This window comes from Chionomys nivalis, chromosome 20 (assembly GCF_950005125.1).
Source record: "Chionomys nivalis chromosome 20, mChiNiv1.1, whole genome shotgun sequence".
NCBI classification, from domain to species: domain Eukaryota; kingdom Metazoa; phylum Chordata; class Mammalia; order Rodentia; family Cricetidae; genus Chionomys; species Chionomys nivalis.
In genome coordinates, this window is record NC_080105.1 from 50434092 (window position 1) to 50456115 (window position 22024).

General features: G+C 40.6%; 1 pseudogene; it reads right to left on the reverse strand.

Annotated features, from left to right (window-relative positions):
* Nucleotides 1-14242: 14242 nt before the first annotated feature.
* LOC130862645 (aurora kinase A-interacting protein-like) lies at nt 14243-21746 on the reverse strand (annotated as a pseudogene).
* Between the last annotated feature and the right edge of the window lie 278 nt (nt 21747-22024).

The following is a 22024-nucleotide window of genomic DNA, read 5'->3' on the forward strand; positions in this document are numbered from 1 at the left end:
GCATAAATATAACATACATCTCTAAGGTAAAGTGATAAATAGCAGACAATAATAATAAAAGTTTTCATAGATTTTTGCCAGCTCTGGTTCCTCCTAAAGGAACCCTGTTTTGGAAATGAGCTTAACAGGGTCAAGAAACATGACTTGTCCAAGATACAGTGTGCGACAGTGCAGAAACTCAACTGTGTTCTTGTCCCTGTTGTAAGATCTCTGCTTCTCCCCTACCAGGGACAGTTTTGATTCATAGCAGTGACATCCTCTGTTGAGAGAGGAGTCCAGGGTTCCTTACATGGGAAGATCTCCTCATTGGGAAATGGGTTTGGATGTCACAATAAAATCTTCTCATGACTGCGGCTCAGTTGGTGAGTCCCAAGACTCGCTGACAAGGCCTTGGGGGAGGAGTGGTGGCATTTCACTTGAAGCAGGCATGGTGGCTGCCTCTCTCTGGACAGGGATCTGGGCTTTCAGTGTGGAGAGCATTGAGGCAATGAAGCCGAATTCCTTCCTCACAGGTTAGTCCCTCCGCACATGACATAGACAGGTGAGGAGCTGCTGGAGCTGCCTGTGACTAGCCCGGAAGCTGTGCCATGCTCGGACCTGTGCTGCCCATGGCGTAATTTGAAGACTTTGAGATCATAAACGTGGACCACTGCACCCAGGGAAGCTGTCCTGCTTCTCCATCAGGCCTACAGAACAGCATTCTCCAACTCCCTTTAGTCTGCATTTTCGTTGCCATGGGAAGTTGCTCTAACAGGTGATGGTGTTTACCTCTGGCCGTTGGGGAGAAAAGGCCGAATATCAGCAACAGAAGGCAGAACATCTTCATGGTAGCTGCAGCCTGGGAACAGAGAACAGAGAGAACTGGAAGCTCTGAAGGTTTTGTGGAAAGGTAGCCCCATGTAGGTTCTCAGTCTATATTTACGCAGAAATCCTGGGAGAGGAGGCCTAGCACTACAGTTAACTGCCCGATCCCGGCAGGTGTTTGTCCTTCGTGTTTATCTGTGTTCCCATTGTGGGCCTCATACCTTGTCTTCTTGTTTGTATAAAAGGTGCTGGTTGCAGGAACATAATTTGTTCCTTTGGTAGAAAATGCTGTACTCTCTCCTTGGCTTCATCTTTCTCCTAGTAGTGTGAAGACAAGATTGGTTCTTCCTACAGGGCATAGGTTCTTGGGATTTTCCATTTCGGATCTTCAGAAGTGTGCCCTTATGGGGCTGTAGGGGCCACTGGATAGAGTCTCAGGAGCTCTGGCCATTCTGTCCAGTCTTTCTAGGGTCTAGCATATATCATGTATTCACTGATTCTAATTCTTTAGCAATACATTTATTATTGACTTCTGTGTTATCCTTTCTTCATGTCTCAGTAGGTAGACTGATTTTCAAGTCAAATTACCTGCTTCAGTTGGTATATATAATATCGTTTTGTGGGGTTTTTTTTTTGATCTTTATAAATAAATGTATATGGTCGTAGGGATGTGTGTCATAATAACTTCTAGTAATATAATCACATGCAGGAAGTGTGATGACTTCCCATTTTAGTTTTGTATCTCTTCTCACTTTTCTGTTCATCCTCATCCTTTCTCCAAATAGAACTACTCCAGTTTGGTTTTTGTTGCTATGATGAACACTGTGACCAAAAGCAACTTGGAGAGGAAAGGTTTTATTTCTTCCTACATGTTATATTTCATCATCCAGGAAAACCAATATAGTAATTCAAGGAGGAGGTAGAAGCAAGAAAATCATGGAAGAACATTGTTTGATCCCAAGTTTATATTCAGCAATAGTTTTATATAATCCATATTCACATGCCTAGGGATGGTGCTGCTCATAGTGGGCAAGGCCCTCCTATGTCAATTATCAACCAAGAAAATTCTTCCACAGACATGTCCACAGGACAATCTGATGGGGCAGTTCTTCAATAGAGGTTCCTGGTTTTAGATGTATAATCAAGTTTAGGCATCACACACCTCTTCTTCTACCTTTGTGTCATATAAAAATGGTGTCTAGATATGGGAAACATGGTATTTATCTTTTTGCCTTGGGCTTACTTCACTACAAATGACAGAATTCATCTCTATATAATTACCCACAGATAAATGTATTTCTTTACAGCTTAATTAATGCCATTGTAAATATGCAATACTTTAGTATTCATTTATCTATTAATGGACATCTTTGGTGATTTTAGATCTTAACCTATTGGTCTTAGTACCACAATAAACACTGAAGCACATATAATTCTGTAATCTGTTGACTTGGATTCCTTGGGTTTATTCCTAGAAGTGATATAGCTGTGTCTATCATAATATTTATTACGGCAAGAGAGAATATCAATGTGATTTTATTTGTATTTATACGATGACTAATGTTCTAAGTTATTTTTTCTGTGGCTGTGACCACATACCTTGATAAGGCACTTAAGGAAGAGTTAACTTTAGTTCACAGTTCCACCGTGGAAGCTGACATGGCAGGGAGTTCACAGATGCAGCCACTTTAGGCAGCTGTTCACAATGCATCTGCCTCAGGAAGCAGAGAGCAATTCATTTTAGTGCTCAACTATCAACCTCCTCAGTGTGACGTTTAGTTTGGGTCTTTCTACCTCAAGTAAGGCAATCTAGGAATCTTCACAGACAAGTCCAAAGGCTTGCTTAATCTGAAAATCCCCTCAGAGGGAGGGAAAGAGACTCATCTCCTTCATGTTGTATTTGTCTGTGCCTCTGTGTGTGTGTGTGTCTTTGATGCTGGGGGCTTAACAGAGGACCTTGTGCATGTTAGGTAAGAACCCTATAATTAAGCCATTAATTAATTAACTAGTTAATTAATTAAAATATTCAGCAATATAAAAGTTCAGTTGGCTTATAATGCAACACACTTTTTGCCCTTTTTAGCTTTCCTGTCAATTTGGTAAAAGGATATCATCAAATCTTTCCATAATAATAATAAGAGTAAACAGTTCTAGCCCTTCTATGTTGTGAAACATATAAATATATAAAGGGGTGCCTTTATACACAATTCTAAATCTTCTGCAGCTGACAATATTATTTATTCCACCTAAGAGTGTTGAACATGGTGCATCTTATTAAGAAGCTAATTGAAGATCACAGATTCACTGATGGGGTTTGGACAGTTTTATTTGTCTCTCAGCTACTACAGGGTAGTAAGCCTGGTCTGAGGAGTGTTGACAGAGGTTTCTGTCCCGCCAGGTCCCACAGCCCATTCAGCTCCAAAGAAACACACAGAGACCTACATTAATTATAATCTGGTTGGCCTATTGGCTCAGGCTTTCTTATTAATTAACTCTTACATCTTACATTAACTCATAATTCTTGTCTGTGTTAGCCACAGGGCTTGGCACCTTTTATCAGGGAGGCATTCTCATCTTGTTTCCTCTGTGTCTAGATGACAACTGCAGACTGAGCCTTTCCTCATCCCAGAAATCTACTGTTTTGGTTGCCCCACCTGTACATCCTGCCTTGCTAGTGACCAATCGGCATTTTATTAAACCAGTACAAGTGACAAAATTTTACAGAGTACAAGATCATTGTCCCACAGCAGAGGAGGAACCTAGTGTTCAGTCTGTGCAGGAGACAGCAGAGCAGTGTCAGCAGCAGCCATTGCCATCACCGTCACTACCCAGAATTCTGTAATGAGAAATATGGTGGAGAGAATAATTGAAAGAGAGAGGCAGAGAATGAGAGAAACGGAGAATAATTTCTCTTCAACCCCTGAACTTTCCTTAACCTCTAGATCTGTTTGAAATCTGGACAGAAGCTGCAAGGAACCTGGAGGAGCAGGAACATGGGAACTCATTCCTGACTTTCAGGCCTTTTTTTTTTTCCTACCACAAAGCTTTATAATGAACTTTTCGAAACTCAAGGGATATAAGATGTTGGTGGATAGTAAGGAATGAGATGCATTTATTACACTCAACTGCATTAAATCCTTCACTCTCTAATTCAAGGGCACTTACTAAATTCCCAATTGGACCAGGGAATTGGTGGGAGTTTAGAATATAGAGAGAGAAAACTTTGGTTTGCCTTCTCTCAAAAGCTTCACCTGAGAGGCAGATGAGCAAAGGGGATTTCAACAAAACCCTTGATTCTGGGGATTCTGAGCAGCGTTCTGATCGTCCCTCCAAAATATTCAACAGTATAAAAGTTCAGTTGGCTTCTGATGCAACACAGTGTTTGCCCTTTCTAGCTTTCCTGTCAGTTTGGTAAAAGGACATCATCAAATATTTCCATACTAATGATACACAAGAGTAAGGAGTTCTAGTCCTTCTGTGTTTAGAAATCTTCCGATTTGCCCTCTTGTGACTGATATATTGGTTCTTATGGAGATGCACATACCTCAACAGAAAACCAAACCTTTTCCTTCAAAGGCTTCCTGAGAATTTGATGGTCTCTTTATGTGTAGATGTTAGATATTTATTCTGGAGAAAACTACTCCTTTATTTCTGTGATGTTTTTCTTTTTTCACCCTCTTAAAAACAACTCTGTTATGGAGTTGTTAGGTCTGCTGGGTGGACGCTTGGGCACAAGAGGCTGTTGGGGAGCTTGGAGATGAGGGGTTGCTGAGTGCTGTTGGCCTGCTTTTATGTCTTATTTAACACCTGGGGTCCATCATCAACTCAACATACCTGACTCCATAGCCAGTCAAGGTTATTCCCTGAGCAGGTCTCAGTCATTACTGGCCAGGTTCCCAGGGTGATCTGCAGTTTTGCTTTTTGAACCCTTTACACTTGGCAGTCTGCAAGCCCAAGTCAGGCTCTTTCCCTCTCTGGTAAGGGGGCCCAGTTGGAGCTTGAGGAGTTTCTGGTTCAGGAAGATGGCCATCAGTCCACTAGAGAGCTGGCTGACTGCTCAACACCTATTCCACAGACTGGATGTAGGGGTCCCAGTGACTGTGGCTCCCTCCCAATTTTATGTCCATAAAGTCTGGGAAGGACATCTGAAAAGGAAGCAGGTCACTTTTCATAAATATTTGAAGCCTGCATGGCCGAAGGCATGACTGAGGGACGCCCCAGGGCTGGCAGACCCCAAAGATCTACATGAAGAACAAATAAGTATGGGGTTCTATCCCTCTGACCCTCGTGTTGTTTCCAACCCATTGCAATAAACATTGGAATGGCTAATTTGAACAAAAATCCTTTAATCAGAGAGTGTCTTCAGTGTACTGTGACTATTGTTCTTTTTTCTCCTAATATTCTCCTTTTGACTTTCAGACACACCATTTCACTTTTCAGTTTTTACTGTATGATTTCTATCTTTCCAATAATTTTTTTTATTCCAGAAATCCCACAAACACATGGAAATTAAACAATGCTCACCCGAATCATCAATGGGTCAAGGGAGAAATAAAGAATTTAAAGACTTCTTAAAGTTCAATGAAAATGACCACATAACATACCCAAATTTATGGAACACAATGATAGCAGTGTTAAAAGGAAAGTTCATAGCACTAAAAGCCTACATAAAAAGCTGAAAAATTCCTACAGCCGTGGGTTAACAGAACATTTGAAAACTCTAGAACAAAAAGAAGCAAACTCATCCAGGAGAACTAGACAGCAGGAAATAATCAAATTGAGAACTGAAATTGACAAAATAGAAGCAAAGGAAACAATACAAAGAACCAATAAGACAAAGTGTTGGTTTTTCGAGAAAATAAACAAAATGGACAAACCTTTATCCAAACTAACCAAAGGCAGAAAGAGAATATCCAAATTAACAAAATCAGAAATGAAAAGGGGGACATAATAACAGAAATGGAACAAATCCAGAGAATTATTAAGTCATATTTCAAAAACCTGTACACCACACAATTAGAAAACTTAAAAGAAATGGACAGCTTTCTGGATAAATATCACTTACCAAAATTAAATCAAGACCAGATAAGCAAATTAAATAGGCCTATAACTGCTAAAGAAATAGAAACAGTCATCAAAAGTCTCCCAACCAAAAAGAGTCCAGGACCAGATGGTTTCAGTTGAGAATTCTACAAGATTTTCAAAGAAGAATTAATAACAATACTCCTCAAATTGTTCCACATGATTGAAACAGAAGGAACATTGCCAAACTCTTTTTATGGGGCTATAATTGCCCTAATACCCAAACCACATAAAGACACTACTAAGAAAGAGAATTGCAGACCAATCTCACTCATGAACATTGATGCAAAAATACTAAATAAAATACTGGCAAATGGAATTCATGAACACATCAGAACCATCATCCACCGTAAACAAGTCAGCTTCATTCCAGAGATGCAGGGATGGTTCAACATATGAAAATCTGTCAATGTAATCCACCATATAAACAAACTAAAAAATAAAAACCACATGATTATCTCATTAGATGCTAAAAAAAAGCCTTCGACAAAATACAACATCCCTTCATGATAATGGTCTTGGAGAGAACAGGGATACAAGGAACATACCTAAACATAATAAAGGCAATATACAGCAAGTCAACAGCCAACATCAAACTAAATGGAGAGAAACTCACAGCGATCCCACCGAAATCAGGAACAAGACAAGGTTGTCCACTCTCTCCATATTTATTCAATATAGTTCTGGAGATGCTGGCTTGAGAAATACGACCAAAAAAAGGAGATCCAAGGGATACAAATCGGAAAAGAAGTCAAACTCTCACTATTTGCTGATGATATGATAGTTTACATAAGTGATCCCAAAAATTCTACCAAGGAACTTCAACAACTCACAAACACCTTCAGTAATGTAGCAGGATACAAGATTAACTCAAAAAAAATCAGCATCCCTCCTTTACACAGATGAGAATTGGGTTGAGAAAAAAATCAGAGAAATATCACCTTTCCAATAATTCTGAACTGGAGGATATTTTCTCTGCATTCTCTGTTTTTTCCTTGTGCACTTTCTAAATCTAATCAAATGATTATGTAGCTTCTATCCTTGAGTCCATTTACATGGTGAATAGAAAAAGCCTTTGGTGAAATCTAATCTCACTCTGTGAGAATTGTGCTGGGGGATCTGGGGTAGGAGTGCACTTCTCAGCATATTAAAGACAATCATCAACAATACCTCATAGAGCATCGTGCTAAATGGCAAAAAACTCTGAAGCATTTCTATCTCAGAGAATGGAATGGAAAATTGACAATGGGAACCAAGGTTTTGGGCTGCATGAATAAATTTTCTCACTGGGTATCCCACAGAGTGGGGAGAAGTCACCTAAGAAGCAAAGAACAAGGCAGTTTTTATGTGTCCGCAGTCCTTGTGGGACAAATAGATCCAGTTATGAAGCATGTCTCAGTATATATTCTGTACATCAAAATTATATAGCCCAATGAAAAGCCATCTTCCTGATCACCCACAAGTGCCCATAAGACTGAGATGTAATCATGAGATTACATATACACATCACATGAGATTACACGCTACAGTGCAGAAATTGGGGAGAAACCAAGCAGCTTTAGCAAAAGTGAGCAACAGTTGTCAGAGTTGATGGTCCTGCAGACCTTGTCTGGATAGGATTAGCCTCCATCAGTTGACCATTCCTCTCGTGGATTGACATCTGAACACTAGTTGTCACCTGCGTAATTCTCGTGGCCCCTGACCAAACTATTTAAGATGTTAATAATATCTTAATAGCAAGAAAACCACAAATCAATTTTAAAAATGGAGAAAGTATGTGAACAAACATTGTAGGGAAAAAGCCATGCAATATATTCACAAATCTTATCACATTTAAGTTTCTAAAATCAGTGGGTCCAGTTCCCATTGTAAGCGCTGTTGTATAAAAACGACTCCCAACGCTATTTTAATGAGCTGGGAATCTGCTCTCCGTTTCTCACAATTATACAAAGTGGGCATCCTCAAGACTTCTAAATCACTGTCACAAAAAGAAAACAATGTTCAACATAGTTAATGCACAGAGAAATTCAAATTAAAGCCATAGCAAGAACTCACTTCAATGTTCTTCAAGTTGTTCTTCTCAGCTGAAAGTGATATGAAGTACCTGTGCAGATGTGAGAACACAGGAACCTTTGTGCAGTGATGTCAGGAATGTCAGTAAAAAAAAAACTGTGGAACTATTTAGTACATGCAAGTTCTTCCAAAAGTTGTTGGACAGTACCATCATACTAATAGAACCATGAGTATCCTTAGAAGGGTTTTATGGGAGGGGAGGGAAAAATGCAGTTAATCGAAGGGATATAAAGGAGTAGGAAGTGTTAAATGGGGTGGGGATTGGAAAGTCAGGATACAAGGGGGTGATGGAAAGCCACTACCACAGGGGCTTCCTAATATGCCTCCTATACGTGCAAACACATACAGAAAGTGAGATTAGATGTAGTTACCCTATTATGTGGGAACAATGCCTCCCTTAGGAATTGTAGGCTATCAAATGAAAACACGGTGCCTAGCATGAATTGCCTCTTTTCAAGTTGTTGGTTCTTGGGGTCTCATAGACCTCCCCCCAGACATTACAATTACTCTTGGTTACTCTCTGGAACTTGATGGTAAATCCATATTGTTGAATGAAGTATGATATTATATACTAGAGTCATAGAGCAGGGAGAAACCAAGCTGGTACCCTAGAAATTACAGACCTACAAGTTAGCTGTCACACTGTGGGAAGGTGCTCCACACACAGAAGAAGTGGGAAGATACACCTATAGGTGCAACAGTTTTTCCCAGAAAGACTTTTGTGACAAGGATTTGTGTCACAATGCTTTAGAGTCTTGGTGAGCCAAAATTCTAGTGGGAGACCTGACACATTAGAAACTGAGACCAGAATTCCATTTTCAAAGCCGGAGCACACTCCTGGAAAAATTCCACTTCAGGGACAATGGGTTAGTTTTTCTTCTAATACATCTTTCTACAGATCTAAGGACTCCCAAGAACATATGGAATTAAAGAGCAAAATCCACAAATATAAACACTATATTAAAAGTATCTTAATTTACATATTAGTAATACTTTGTTCTTGATGTAAAAATTAACTAAGGGAAGTGTTCTGGGTAAGTTAATCAGTTCTTAGAGACAGTTCAAGGGCTTTTCAACATTCCTGTGACATGAAATTCAGGACCACTATCCTCCCTCTGCTTTCAATATCACAGAAGGCAGCCCTGTTCTGCTCATCCCGTGGAGAGTTACCAAGCAACAAATGACCATCTCTAGTCTAAAGTCTACAGAAATCATGCAAAGTTGATTCTACATTGCACATGGTGTCCAGCCATGCTCCCACAAATACACAGGAAAAGATTCTGGCTCCCTTCTCCGTGGTCCCATCATCCAGTTTCTGCTTCCTGCTCACATATCTGGCCCTGTTTCGCCCACTGTTGTGCCATGCTTTCTGTCTCTGGGGCCTGAGAAGATAAGAAAACTTAGAAGAGTATCAAGTTTTTCTAAAACTGTCTGTCATAAGACTTTTCTGTGTCTTGTTCTTAAAAAGCCTGAGTCATCGAGGCAAAAAGAGGCACAAAAACAACTAAAGCAAGTCAAAAACACTTAACAAGGAACATTAGAACAACGTGTGAGTAAGTTTCTGCACTCTGTGGCCCAGGATAGTCTACAGATACTGTAAGACTTGGGAACTTACTGGCTTCTCGCTCACCCTGATGCCAAGCTCTAAAGCTGTACCTTTATATGACAAGATCTTATCAGCATGTTCTCCCCTGTGAAAATTTTCCAAATGACTTTCTCTGTCAATGCAAAGCTCAGCAGGGAAAGAGATGTTCCTGTAGATTAGGTTAAGAAGCTCATGCTGACCCTCCAGATCTAAAGCCAATCTTCCCCTTTAGATGGTAATCTACTACCAAGAATAGCAAATTGAGGGACAATCAAAACAGGGTGGAGAAGAGACAACAAATGGCCTCTGTGAGGTTTTATCTAAGTGACAGTAAGTAAATGTCAGGAAAAGGACAGAGAATGGAAGTGTGGGATTCTCGGGTTAAGGTTATCAAGTGTTTTAAAGTTTATTGTTGCACATGCGTGGGTGTTCTGTCTGCATCTATGTCTGCGCATGATGCACACAAAGTGCCCATGGAGCCAGAAGAGGTCATTAGAACCCCTCAAACTGGGGTTACAGAAGACTTTGAGCAACTCAGTGGGTACCTGGAATTGTACCCAGGTCTCTAAAAGAGCAGCAAGCACTTTTAGCCACTGAGCCATCTCTCCAATCTTGAAAAAATAAAACATTTTATACTCAAACCTGAAAGATAAATTTGAGTGAGTGCTTGAAAGCCAAAAAGTAGAGGCCACAAGAACAGAAGGATAAAATAAATTTCATGGTGTATTCAAGATATTATAGGGGGAAAGATTAGAGAGCCAGATGGTAGTGGTGCACACCTTTAATCCAAGCTTTCAGGAGGCAGAGGTGAGTGAATCTCTGAGTTTGAGGCCAGCCGGGTTAACAGAGTGAGTTCCGGGACAGTCAAAGGCTACACAGAGAAACCCTGTCTTGGAAAAAAAAGGGGAGGGGAGAGAGACTATTTAAAATGTAATAAATTATCAAAAAAATAAAAAAGGAATATTTTTAAATAAATAATTTCTACATATAAAGAGCCTATCTAATGCTCGATAAACATGTTAATGAAAAAATTTATCATATAGACACATCACAAAATTCCAGCACATGAACTATGTCAGGAAAATCTTAAATTGGATGTGGTCTTCTGCAAAAATACTCAAAATAAACTCTCCTTTAGGAAAGACTTTTTACTTTTCCTTTGAAGTCTCTTTTATCAGATATGAAGATAGTGGTGCCTGTTTGCTTCCTGGTTTCATCTGATGAAAGCCCTTCTGTTTATCTTTTTATGGTGAGTATCTTTAAAACTAAGATGTGTTTCTTGTAGACAACATGTAGATTGGTTTTGTTCATTAATAAACAGTCGGTTTGTGTCTTTTGGTTGGAGAATTGAGGCTATTAATATTAAATTATTTTTAAAAATATGTGGTCATTGTGTTTTTATTTTTGGTGGTGATGTTCGTGTTCTCAATGGTATTTTGTGTGTTTATCATCATTGCTTCAAGTTTCTTTCCACAGTGTCTTTGCTATGCTCATTTCTCTCTACAGCCTAAAGCATTGCTTACTGTATTTTCTTTAGTTTTGTTTGTCGGATATAAATATTTTAGGTGTTTATATCATGGAAAGTTTTACTTTCTCTTTCATTTATGACAGATAGCTTTGTGTCTGTATTAGTCTAGGCCAGCCATCATAGTCTTTTAGGACTTAGAATGCAATACTCCAGGCTCTTCTGACTTTTAAAATTTACATTGAAAAATCAGTTGTTATTCTTACTGTGGGTTTTTCTTTATATGTAACTTGTGTTTTATCTCTTGCAGGTTTCAATACACTTTATTTTTTGTGAATATGTAGTGTTTTAACTGTGATATGCTGTGGAGATTTTATTTTCTGGACTTGTGTATTTTGTGTTCTGTGTGCTCCTTAGACATATCAGTGTGGATGTGTCTTTCCTCAGTTTGGGGCATTTGAAGAGATTGTTGAATATCTGATCTATGCCACTGACTTGGGATTCATTTCCTTCATCTATGCCTGTAAATTGAAGGTTTGACTTTTTTTCATGGTTGTCTTCTATTTCCTGTATGTTCCCTTCCTGTGGTGTTTTTTTTTTTTTTAATTTTCACATTTCTTGCTTACTTTGCCCAAATCCTCTACTTTATCTTTTGCATCCTCATATTCTGTCTTCTGCTTGATTCATTTTCTTATTAGAAGTTTTCTATGCATTTCATATTGAGTTATTGAATTTTTCAATTCTATCTTCCTTTTTTAAAAAAAATCATCTTCAATGTTTCCATCTTCTTACTTAATTCCATTCTCAAGTCCTGGATTGTCTCTGTCATTTTCATCAACCTTATGTTTGTGTTTTCTTGGACATTACTCAGGCATTATTCTTAAGATTTTTTCATCTTAATTTTATTGAGATGACTTCCTCTGTGTGTCTGTGTGTCGTGTGAGCATATGTATGTGTGTGTGTCTTCTTTAAACTCATTGAATTCTTGATGACATTTATGATTGTTCTTTTAAATTCCATGCCCTGGAGTCCATCTTGGTAATTCTCATTGGCGAACATTTGTATAAAACTGATAAGTTTCAGAGAGAAGCCTTGATCATGCTGTTGATTTTTTTGCAGTGATATCTGGGCATGTGGACTTCTTTTGTTAGATCTGTGTCTAAAATGTGCAGAGAAGATTGAGGCAGAAGAGAGAATGTGTGGGTGGGTTGGGCCTAAAATTTGAGAGGGTTTGGGTGGAATGAAATCAAGTACACAAAGGGTTGGTTGCAGAATGTGTGTCCTGGTCTAAGCCTGGAGTGTGATGTTGTTACTGACTGGAAAGAAAAGTTAGATATGTCATGAGAGGGGTCTGTGGGTGCTAAGTATTAAACCTGGGTCCTCTGCAGCAAAATTAACCAGTGTTCTTAGACATAGAGTCATATTAACAACTCAGTCAGATCATATTTCTGAGGGTTGTAAGTCTACAGCAGAATTGATGGAAACTTGGGTTCAGAGCTCCACCTAGTGATAAAGCAAATGAGGTAATTCCAGGCTCAGAGTCTGGGCAAGTTACATGTTTTATCTGTACTCTATTCTTGCCCTGATCAAGGATTCCACTGCTTTAGGTATATTTTGTTTTCTTGATATTCAGTTTTTGTGTTCTGTGTATATTCTAAACGCTGTCATACATGTAACTCTCAGGGAGTTTTCATCGCTCTGTAGGCTGCTTCTTCACTCATAAAGCACACACACATTTTTTTTACATTAATTAGGTCCCATTTTTCAGCTGTTGGTCTTAATGTCTGACTTAACTAGAGTACTATCCAGAAATTCATTTTCTGCCCCTATAAGTTGAACCATATTGCCTGTTTTCTCCTCTAAGTTTTGTGCAGGGTGAAAGATAAAGATTATTTTGTTATTCTGCATGTATCTATCAAATTTGTCCAGAACCTTTTGTCACGGGTCTTCTTTCCAAAGTACATTGTTCATTTATTTGTAAAATTTTAGGCAGCTGTAGGAATACAGAATTATATCTGGTACAGTTCTATACCATCAATCAGTGTGTCTGTTTTTACATCAGTGGACATTTTTTCATTTATATAGACCTCTAAATCAGAAATGTCAATACTTTTACAAGTATTTTATTGTTTAGTATTGTTTTAGATACCCCAGGCTCTGTTGTATTTCTATATGTATTTTGAGAAATGTCTTTTTCAGTTCCTTGGAGGAATGGTGCTAGAATTTTAACGTGGATTGTGTTGTCTCTGTACATTGCCTTTGGTACTTAGCCATTTTCACAACACATATTCTCCCAATCCATGAGCATGGGAGTTTTGCCCATCTCCTGGTGTGTCCTGTGACTCCTTTCTCCGGTGTCTGTCGTGTAATATTTCACTGCTTTAGACTGATTTGTGCCTTGGGTTTTGTGTTTTGTTTTCCTTTGAGGCTATTGAGATAAGATTGTTTCTCTGGTTTTATTTCTTAGTTTTATTAGTAGTATATAAGAAGACTACAGTTTACTGTACACATTGTTAATGTATATATGTTTTAATACAGCACCCTATTACTTTGATCAATATGTTTCTCAGTATAGTAAGTATGATAAGGTCTTTTATATGTCGAATCATGTCACCTGTAAAGAAAGACAGTTTGACTTCTTGCTTTCCTCTTTGTATTTACTTCACCCCCTTCATTTGTCTTATTTCTCAAGCCATAATCACAGATACCATATTGAGCAGAGTGGAAAGAGTGAACACTCTTGTTTCAGTTTTAGTAGAAATGTTTCAGAGTTTTTACCATTTAGCATGATGCTGTGTGAGGTATTGTTGATCATTGTCTTTAATATGCTGAGGAGTGAGCCCCATCCCTAGATTCCCCAGCACTGTTATCACAGAGTGTCACGGGATTTCACCCAAAGCCTTTTCTATGTGATATGCCCTACAGAGACTCAGGGATAGAAACCACATGATCATCTGATTAGATGCAGAAAGTGCACAAAGATCAGAGAGTGCAAATAAAATATCTTCCAGTTAAAATTTATTGGAACGATACAGATCATACAGTAAAATCTAAACCATGCAATTATCTCTCTGAAGGCTAAAGTGTAGAGTATATTATTTAAAAAGACAGTGGTCACACTACACTGAAGACACCCTCTGATTCAAGAAGTTTGTTTTTTAAACAAAGCCCTTCCATCGTTTATTACAATGGGTCAGCAACAACACGAGGGTCAGAGGGAGAGAACCCCACACTTATTTGTTTTTCATGTAGATCTTTGGGGTCTGCCAGCCCTGGGGCGTCCTTCAGTCCTGCCTTCAGCCAGATGGGCTTCAAATCTTTATCAAATGTGACCTGCTTCCTTTTCAGACGTCCTTCCCAGACTTTATGCCATAAAATTGGAAGGGAGCCACAGTCACTGGGACCCCTACATCCAATCTATGCAATAGGTATCGAGCAGTCAGCAAATTATCTAGTGGACTCAGGGCCATCTTCCTGGAACCAGAAACTCCTCAAGCTCCAACTGGGCCCCCTTACCAGAGAGGGAAACAGCCTGACTTGATCTTGCAGACTGCAAACAGTAAAGGGGACCCAAAAACAAGGCTGCAGATCACCCATGGAATAGAATAAAGCCAGGAATGACTGAAACCTGCCCAGGGAACAACTCTGACCGGCTGTGAAGTCAGGCATGTTGAGTTGATGACCAGACCCCAGGTTTTCAAAAAAGTCACAGAAGCAGGCCAACAGCACTCAGCAACCCCTCATCTCCAAGCTCCCCAACAGCCTCTTGTGCCCAAGCATCTAACCAGCAGACCTAACCCCATAAAGGAAGTTATTTTTAAGAGGGTGAAAAAAAATCAAGAAAATTATCACAGAAATAAAGAAGCTGTTTTCTCCAAAATAAATATCTAATATCTACATATAAAGAGACCATCAAATTCTCAGGAAGCCTTTGAGGGAAAAGGTTTGGTTTTCTGTTGAGGTATGTGCATCTCCATAAGAACCAATATATCAGCCACAAGAGGGAAATTGGAAGATTTCTAAACACAGAAGGGCTAGAACTCCTTACTCTTGTATATCATTAGTATGGAAGTATTTGATGACGTCCTTTTACCAACCTGACAGGAAAGTTAGAAAGGGCAAACACTGTGTTGCATCAGAAGCCAACTGAACTTTTATACTATTGAATATTTTGGAGGGATGATCAGAATGCTGCTCAGAATCCCCAGAATCCATGGTTTTGTTGAAATCCCCTCTGCTCATCTACCTCTCAGGTGAAGCTTTTGAGAGAGGGCAAACTAAAGTTTTCTCTCTGCATACTCCAAGCTTCCAAAGATTCCCTGGTACAACTGGGAATTAAATAAGTGCCCTTGAATTAGAGAGTGAAGGATTTAATGCTGTTGAAGATTCACAATGGAAAATCCCACGTCTTGTAGGAAGAACAAGTCCTGTCTTCACACTACTAGGAGAAAGATGAAGTCAAGAAGAGAGAGTACAGAATTTTCTACCAGAAGAATAAATTCCATCCCTGCAACCAGCACCTTTTATACAAACAAGAAGACAAGGTATGAGGCCCACAATGGGAACACAGATAAACACGAAGGACAAACACCTGCCGGGATCGGGCAGTTAACTGTAGTGCTAGGCCTCCTCTCCCAGGATTTCTGAGTAAATATAGACAAAGAGAACCTAGATGGGGCTACCTTGCCAGGAAACCTTCAGAGCTCCCTACCTAGAAAACACAACAGACTGATAGGATGCAAGAATTCAGGGTTTCTAAGACAACAGACTCCAGGCACAGGCCAATGGGACACATGCCCACAGGATTGGAGCTCTCTCAAGACAGTCAGAGGGCTGGGCAGTCATTAGATCTTCTTTCTGGATTTCAGCTCCTCCCTTTCCCACATTTACGAGGTTTTGTAGTCATACCTCTCTATAAACCTAGCTGCACTCTGTCTTTAGGATTCTGCTTTCTCCTCAGCCTCCTAGGAGTTTCCAGTTCTCTCTCTTCTCTGTTCCCAGGCTGCAGCTACCATGAGGATGTTCTGCCTTCTGTTGCTGATACTCAGCCTTCTCTCTCTGATGACCAAAGGTAAACACCATCACCTGTTAGAGCAACTCCCCATGGCTACGGAAACACAGACTAAAGAGTGCTGGAAAATGCTGCTCTGTAGGCCTGAGGAAGAAGCATGACAGCTTCCCTGGGTGCAGTGGCTTGCATTGATGCCCTCAAAGTCTATAAACTATGCCATTGGCTTCACAGGTCTGAGCATGGCACAGCTTCCGGGCTAGTCACAGGCAGCTCCAGCAGCTCCTCACCTGTCTATGTCATCAGTGTGCAGGGACTGACCTGTGAGGAAGGAATTCTGCTTCACCACCTCAATGCTCTCCACACTGAAAACCCAGATCCCTGTCCAGAGCGAGGCAGCCATCATGCCTGCTTCAAGTGAAATGCCACCACTCCTCCCCCAAGGCCTTGTCAGCCAGTCTTGGGACTCACCAACTGAACTGCAGTCAGGAGAAGATTTTATTGTGACATCCAAACCCATTTCCCAATGAGGAGATCTTCCCATGTAAGGAACCCTGGACTCCTCTCTCAACAGAGGATGTCACTGCTAATGAGCCAAAACTGTAATTTTCATTTTTATTTAATTTATTTATTTTACATCCTGACTGAAGTTTCCCCTCCCTCTTCTCCTCCCATTCCCTCCCCCAACCTTTCCTCTGCATCCCCCCAATCCACTCCCACTCTGATTCTGTTCAGAAAGGGGAAGGCCTTTCATGCACCCATGTGTCAACAAAGCATGGCATAGCAAGGTGAGGCAAAGCTAATCACCTCCCCTTTTATTAAGACTGGGCAAGGCAATCAGTATGAGAAATAGGTTCCCAAGTGCCAGCTAAAGGGTTAGGGACAACCCCTGCTCCCATCCTTAGGAGTCCCACAAGTAGACCAAGCTACACAGCTGTCACAAATATGTAGAGGGCCTAGGTCAGTCCAGTGCAGGCTCCCTGGTTGTCAGTTCAGACTCTGCGATTCCCTATCAGCAGTTAGTTGTATCTGTGTGGGTTTTATGATGTCCTTTGACCCCTCTGACTCCTACAATTCTTCCTCCCTCTCCTCAGCATGATTCCCCAAGCTTGGTCTAATATTTGGCTGTGGGTCTCTGCATCTGATTCCATGATGAAGGCTCTCTGATGACAACTGGGGTAGCCATCAATCTGATCACAGGAGATGGCCAGTTCAGGTTCTGTATCTGCTATTGCTAGGAGCCTTAGTTGGGGTCAACCTTGTAGACTCATGGGAATTTCCCTTGCATCATCTTTCTACCTGACCCTGAAGTGCTACCCTTGCCAGTCATCTCTTTCCGTAATCTCCCTCTCCATCTCACCCCCAACCTGATCCCTCAAGTTTCTAGCCCCATCTGCACCTAGTCCACCCATAAGGTCTTTTCTACTTCCCCTTCCCTAGACGATCCATTCGTCCCCCACCTTGGTCCCTCTTTGTTACCTACATAACAGCATTGACAACTTGAAATTTCTGTGTTGATGGTGATATTCTATGCCTCCATAGTCACTTAAACAATTCAGAGGTACATGTGTATATTGAGCTCCTTCATTCTTACTACTGAAATGTCAGTTTAGGCCATTTCTCCATGGTCAGGCCCAGCTGGAGTCTGACACACTTTTATGACTGTGAAACCTGGGTGAGTCATCACAAACTTACTCACAACGCCACCCTAAGCCTAGGACCACCCATAATTGCACTTGTATGTAAACCTGCCAGATGTATTACCCCAGGCCATTGTACCCATTGCCCTTCTAAGCTCGGGCAAAATTAATCACATCAACATTCCCAAACTGCTGAGTGAATAGCCTCAGATTACTATCTGTAATAGACCCAGAAGGTGCTATCCATGCTTCCACAGGATAAAATTAAGCAATAGTCATACTTAGTTTAAATTCAATGAAACACAATAATAATGTCCCTAGAGAGATATTCCCAATGGTACTAAAATCTTTGGAGTAAACAATAGTTGCCTAATTAAACCTAAGGCCAATTCATTTGGCTGGAATTCATGCCTCATCTTGTAAATCTAGTTTAGAGTCGATGGACAGAAAGGTCATAGACCATAGAGAAGAATGCACCACTGTCATTGTATTAGTCAGGGTTCTCCAGAGGAATATAAATTACAATATATGTGCATATTTATTAGAAATGCCTTACAGGCTGTGGTCCAGCTAGTCCAACAATGACTGTCTGCCAATGGAATGTCCAAGAATCTGTTGTTAGTTACAAAAGCTTGGCCCTTAGTTTAGGTTTAACTCAACTAGTTCTTATAGCTTAAATTAACCCATTTAAATTAGTCTGCATTCTATGTGGTATTACCTCTCTTCCATCTTACACCTCAAGTTCCATCTTTCAGTGACAATATGTGCATTTTCAGATGGGCACTTTTCACCCCCACTAAAGTAGCTCAATATAGCAGCTTCACTTATGCTAGGTCCAAATCACAAACAAGCACAGGCAAACGGGATTACAAAACAATAAAATGTCTATACAGCAAACAAATCAACAAGGTAAAAAGACAACCCATTCTTTGGGAGAAAATGGCTGGAGATCATTCTCCTAATAGTGAATTTAAAATGCAGTCTTCAAGGATCTGAAATAATTCAATGCAAGGACACGAAGAGCTTAAATGAAAATGAGCTAAGGGCCTGACAGAAGCTCTTAAATGAATGCACACAGATGGACAAAATGTCTATAGAAAAATGCTCACCATCAATTATTATTAGGGAATTGTACATTGGGAACACAATGAGGTATCCCTTCATGCTTATGAGAATGCCTTTTAACAGAATGAAAGGGGGCAATGTTGCTACGATGTGAAAAATGAAAATGTGATGAGCCATTGGGAGTACAAACTCGTGCAACTATTGCAGAAAACTGTTAATTACTTGGGATTTCCTCTAAAAATTACAATGCAATCCAGATACGTGGGTAGCTTGCAAGAGAAGTCAAATTGATATGCCAAAGACACATTAGCATTATAAGATTCAGAATTTATAGTACTGAGAAACTCCTGTAACTAGGAGGAGAGCAAGAAGAGAACCTTGAAGGTAGATTTGACATCATATTAAGTCTATTGCCAATATTAGGGCCTCATGGACAGCATGAGCAGGAATCAGAGTGATATAGACAATGGTTATGAGCTGGCGATCAATCAAATGGGTGTTGTATTTGCAGCCAAGTGGCTTCACCTAAGGTGTTTCTCTAAGCAGTGGCTGGGATGGGATTATCAGAACATCTGTTCATCCTCTTCCATCTCTATGGCAGCACAGGCCAAGGCAAGATCCTTGGCTATTATGAGTATATTCTATATATGCTCAATGTCACCTGTCAACCACAAGTCCCATTTGGACATTGAGAACTGATAGTATTACTGGTAAAATTTAAATTAATCTAAACTCAAACAGTTATATCCATCTAATGGCTCCCGTACTGGGAAGAACAGACCAAGAGCAAAGAGAAGACAACTGAAGCATCTTTTATTTTTGGATACTGAGACACAAGCAAGATGCTCTGAATTTGTTCCTAGGACTCAAAATTGGAGTCCAACGTTTAAACCTGATCATGACTTATTATACACAGGAAAGAAGGCCCTAGAAATAAAGACATAAAAAAGAGATATTTTAGGGTTAAATTATTAAAAATCATGTTGCTTTCTTAGATAATGACAAGAATCACTGGAAAGAACTAAAAATGAGACCTAATGCAGAAGTTTCAGGGCGAGCAATTTCAATCCATATGAAAATATCTTCCAAAACACAGCCACAGTGTTGCAATGCACTGCCTCCCAGGGTGGAGATGGCCAGTTATCTTCGTCTGTTCAGGTTCCTATCACAAAATGTCACAGACTAAGGGTCTTCAATGGTAGATACTCACTTTTTCATAGTCCTAGAAACTGGAAAGTTTGAGGATTGGGGCTACAAGGTTAACTGCTGATTGGCTTTGAGGATGAGGCCTCCCCCTGTATCCACACTCAACTTCCTACGTTGCAGCTGTGTCTCCCTATTTCATTAAGGGCACCATCCATCCTTTATTTCTTCCCATGACAACATTGTTAAACTGTAATGAACTGTTTCAAAACTCGAGAACAATTACTACCACCTTCTGAAGCACTGGGCTTCAACACAAGACTCTTTGGGTACATAAACTATAAATCTAGTGCGCTAGTTACTTTCCTAATGACCAAAACAACTATAGAAGGAGTTCATTTTAGCTTATGGTTCCAGATAAGAGTCTGTCCTGCCAGAGAGCCATCCCCGCAAGCGGCAGATATGGTGGAGGCAGTAGAATGCTAAGTAGTCATATGATTTACCAAAACCATGAAGAACTGGGTGTATGGTGAATCCTTAACATCTCAATGCCCACCACACTTCCTTTATCAAGTAGGTGGCACATGAAACTCCCCAAACAGAGCTATCATAAAGACCAAACTTTCACATGCAGGAGACCACGGGTGAGGGGCATCTCTCATATTCAAATAGCCACGAGTCATGAAGCAAGGACGTGGTGGTCACTCACCAAGAACATAGAAAACCATTAGCACAGCTTTCCCTTGCAAGACTCCATGGCACAGAGCAGAAGCCATGATAAATTCCAACTGTAGAAAAATATAATGCCATCATAGAATACCCACAATTTCATCATGACAGGAAGGGATGTCAAGTTCCAGTAGAAGTAGGGCTAGAGATATTGGTAAGCTGATTGTCAAGTGGTGTGGGCAAGTCTCATTAAAGAGAGACATCAGGAGATCGGTCAAGATGTGCTCACAGACCTGGATTCTGCTTCAGCATTTCCAAACTGAAGACAATCACTCTGCAGCGTGGTAGAAGAAGTTTAATGGGATCGGGGGCATCATCTGAGCTCCCTGCATCTCTCAAGGACTCTCAGAAGAAAAAAAAAACACATACTATGAGCTTTGGGGCCCTGATACGTGAGCTGTTCACACATCTGCTTTCCTCAGTTGCCTCCAAGATTGGTTATCTTGGGAGGGAAAATTCTCTCCCACGTGCTTTGCCGAGCAGTGTCTCTCATCTTCAACAGGAGTACTGAGGTCAATGCAGCTAGAGATAAATGTCCTAATCTCTGTGTTCTCTTCTTGCAGGTGTTGGCAGTCACTCTGATACAATCCATATCAGGTTCAAATGTATACCGAAATCAGCAGCTGTTTTCGGTGAGAAATGCCCTTTCTACGGCAAAGTGGATGGCATCTGTAATACTAAAGGATCTGCATGCTGCATGATACCTGTAAAACAGGCTAATATATAGAGCACTAAAGCCATGGGAAGGATATTTTGCCATTATTTCAATAAAGTGAAACTCCCTTTGGGGGAAAATGTGCTTTTTTGGAAGAAAGCAAGTCCTGTGTCTCCATTTGAAATAGGTTAATAAATGTGGGGATGGAGTATGAGTCTTGGGACCAAACAAGAGCCAGTGCATTCAACCTTCTCAGACTGGAGGAAAGAAGACCAGGCCTTAAATAGTGTTACTTTCGACAACCAGCCCAAGCTGCTGCCTAGGGCAAGTGTGGGTCTGTGACCCTAGAGCAGCCAGGGTCTGAGTTGATGTTCATCGTTCCTGTTACCTCTGAGGAGTGTGCGGTTACCCAGAGTCTGGTCAGTCACCTGAGTGTAATCATGTCTGGTTTCATAGTTCTGCTGCAGCTGGAGTCTGTGCTCATGTCCGTGGCCCATGTTGCCACCAGGTGGTGGTATAGGGGAAGATCATGGAAATCATGCATGTTGAAATCCTTGGGCCATGCTGAGCCTGCCCAGCCCTTCCCTGGCCATGAGATGGCTGGTCCTGCCCCTTGCTGTACACTATAGCAGGATAGCTGTCTCCGCTCCTCATGGGAGAGCTGTTCCCCTAACTCTGAAGAGATGGTCTCACCCCTCAACACTCCCATAGAAGAGCTGGCTCTGCCCCTCACCTGAAGGGGCTAGTCCCAGAGGTCTACACTGTCCAGTTCAGT